Source organism: Salvia hispanica, chromosome 6 (genome assembly GCF_023119035.1).
Source record: "Salvia hispanica cultivar TCC Black 2014 chromosome 6, UniMelb_Shisp_WGS_1.0, whole genome shotgun sequence".
NCBI lineage: Eukaryota > Viridiplantae > Streptophyta > Magnoliopsida > Lamiales > Lamiaceae > Salvia > Salvia hispanica.
In genome coordinates, this window is record NC_062970.1 from 11,502,765 (window position 1) to 11,506,043 (window position 3,279).

The following is a 3,279-nucleotide window of genomic DNA, read 5'->3' on the forward strand; positions in this document are numbered from 1 at the left end:
AGCATCCGCAGCGGTTGAAATTTGCCGTCCGTCCGTCCGTGCCGCTGAGCACGAGCTCGTCAGTCCGCCGATGGAGCTCGTCCGTCCGTGCCAGCGGCACGGCGCTGCTCTTAGCTAAGAGCACATTCGTGCCGCTGAGCAGCCCATACGTGGCACGCTCTGATTGGCCAACGGCATTAACGTTGACAAATTCGATTTTTAATTTTTTTTTAAAAAATGCATAAATAATTCAAAATAATACCAAAAAATAAAAAAATATATTTTTGGATTTCCAAAAAAATAGAGCCGTTTATAGATGTTTTTTTTGGATTTTTGTGATTTTTTTTTAATCCCAAAATCATCTATAAATACACACATTCATCATCCACTTTTCACATCAAATTATCTCTCATTCATACTTTTTCATACTAATCATCTACATCTTCCTCTCTCACCTAAACTCTCTCTCAAAAATTCAAAAATGGATTTCACCAATCTCATTGCGGAAGCGGAGCGCGAAGAACAAGAATATTATGAACAATATCGTGCCGCCTATGAAGCCTATGTCGCCGCCAATACCCCCGCCCCTCCTCCTCAACCAACTAGAGCAAAACGTCGCTACATCCCTCGTGATCGAGAGGGAGCCCATGAAAGGCTCGTTGCCGACTATTTTTCCGACAAGCCGCGGTATCCAGAAGATTACTTTCGGCGCCGTTTTCGCATGTCAAAACGGTTGTTTATGCGTATTGTCAACACATTGTCCACCCGCGTTGAATATTTTCAAGAAAGTGCAGACGCAACAGGTCGGCAAAGTCTCACGGCGTTACAAAAGTTTACTTGTGCCATCCGACAACTTGCTACCGGGCAAACGGCTGACCTCTTCGACGAGTATTTGCATGTCGGTGAGTCAACTCGGAATCCTATGCCTCAAAATTTTTGCGACGGCGTTCGTTCTGCTTTCGGCGAGGAATTCCTTCGGGCACCCACCACCGACGATTGTCAACGGTTGCTTCGTCTTCACGAAACAGTCCACGATTTTCCGGTATGCTAGGCAAAGATTGATCGCATGCATTGGAAGTGGAAGAATTGCCCGACTGCTTGGAGGGGGCAACACTTAAGCGGCCACAAAGGTGGCGGCCCAACGCTTATCCTTGAAGCGGTCGCCGACTACCGCCTATGGATTTGGCATGCATATTTCGGTGTTGCCGGATCCAACAACGACTTGAACGTGTTATATTCTTCACCACTCTTCGATTATGTTTTGAATGGTGTAGCACCGGCGATCGACTTCACCGTCAACGGAAATGCATACCACATGGGTTACTATCTCGCCGATGGTATCTACCCAAGGTGGTCGACTTTCGTGAAGTCGTTCAACAATCCACAAGAGCAAAGACGGATTCTTTTTGCGCAGCGTCAAGAGTCTGCTCGGTAAAGACGTCGAAAGAGCTTTTGGTGTCCTTCAAGGCCGATTCAACATTGTGAAGTCCCCTTCTCGGCTTTGGTACGTTAAGAATATCGCCGACATCATGTACACGTGCATTATCTTGCACAACATGATTATAGCTAACGAAGGACCGATGGCGGGTAACTTTTACGACGAGGATGAAGCCGGAAGCTCAACCGCGAGGTCTCCCCCACGCCGAGGTGTGCATACGACGGTGAACGAGAGGATGGAAAGAAGACACACACAATGCGCGATACAAGAGCCCACACTGAGCTACAAAAAGATCTAATCAATCACATTTGGGCGAAATTCGGCAACGAGTAGTGTAATTTTTAATTTTTAGGATTTTATTTTGTAATTTTTAATTTTTAGGATTTTAATTATGTAAATTTTAATTATTTTGTAATTTGTAATAGTATTTCGGATATTTTAATGCATTTTAATATTGTGGAAATGTTTTTATTTAAATTGAATAATAGAATGGTGGGACCCATGAAATTGGCCTTAGCTAAGAAGAGCACGGATGTGGGTGTTGTGCTCTTAGCTAAGGACAAGCAGTAAAAGTGGGGGGCCCATTCCGTGCTCTTAGCTAAGAGCACGGATGGGGATGCTCTTACTCTTTAAATTATATTTAATCCATAATATATTTTTACTATTTGAATAATTATAATAATGTAGTGACCGCGCATTAAAATTTTTATTTTATTATGTGAATATGCACCATCTATTTATTTACATATTTCTAGAATATTTATAAATTCACATATGTAAGAGTTAGTTGGAAAAGTGGATTTCTATTATTCGCATGTTCCAAACCACAACCTCTTGTACATAGTTTTAATTTTACATGTAATATCAAAGGGCAAAGCCAACATATGATAATTAAATTGATTTCCTATATATATGATTGATTTGCTGGTTTGGTTGTATATAGGATATATTAAAAGCAAAAGCAACGTATTTGAGTGCTTAATTTGTCATTTGAATTAATTTTTGGATTCGAACAAATTTGAAAGGGAAAATATATATATAAAAAAAATAAAAATAAAGCCTAATATCAAGCCGTATAATCTCTCTCAAATCTCAATCTAAATCATCCCTACCAGCAATTGCTGATTTGCTTCAGTTGCAGAACAAATACACTTTCTTCTATTCCTAATCACTTGTTCACTAATTTAATTTCATTAATTCTTCCTTAAAAAAAAGAAAAAGAAAAAGAAAAAGAAGAAGTGTTGTGGATTGAAGAAACAGAAGCGGATAAACAAAGAAAGGGATCGGAGATCTGAAATCTGCCAAATTTTCGACTTCGTATTCAGTGCATTCATAAATAGACGGGCCATCTCTCTGCGCTTCAAGGTCAGTCCTCTCTTTATTGTTTCCCGTCCTTTTATCTATAATTCATCTGCACGTAATCATTCCGAATTTCGTTTTTGTTTTTTCTTTCGTCTTCATTTATCTTAAATGCTGTTCCTCTTTTTCGGCGGTGATGCATTTCTAGTCCTTTACTTTCTGTTTCATCACTGATTCGATTGGATTTTTGGATCTGCTGCTTTCTTTTCTCTCTCTCAAGGTAAAGCTGTGTTTTTATTTAGCACTCATGTCTACTAGGGTTTAAGAGCTTAGCTTTTTGAGTGAATTTATTTTGAACTGGTAGTACCAAATTTAGCAAATGCTCCAGTAGTAATGCATTGATTTCGCCTCCCCATTTTGTCTTGCTGATTTACCCCGGGGATATCATCGTCTCCTCAAATCTTATCCTTTGGTGACTCAATTTTCAGGTTGGGGATTGTAGGGTTTTACCGATTTTTCACCTTAAGAAATTCGTTTTGTTAGTGTTGATGGATTCTTTTTCT

The 3,279-nt window shown here is 39.8% G+C and overlaps 1 protein-coding gene across 2 annotated transcripts in view; it reads left to right on the forward strand.

The window, feature by feature from the left end:
• Window positions 1-2,479: 2,479 nt before the first annotated feature.
• Window positions 2,480-3,279, forward strand: part of LOC125193959 (phospholipid-transporting ATPase 1-like) — a 10,516-nt gene continuing 9,716 nt past the window's right edge. Inside the window, exon 1 of one of the 2 annotated variants that reach the window (XM_048091925.1) lies at window positions 2,480-2,782. The gene's annotated coding sequence lies outside the window, so the exon portion shown is untranslated. The other variant, XM_048091927.1, reaches the window with a different exon arrangement.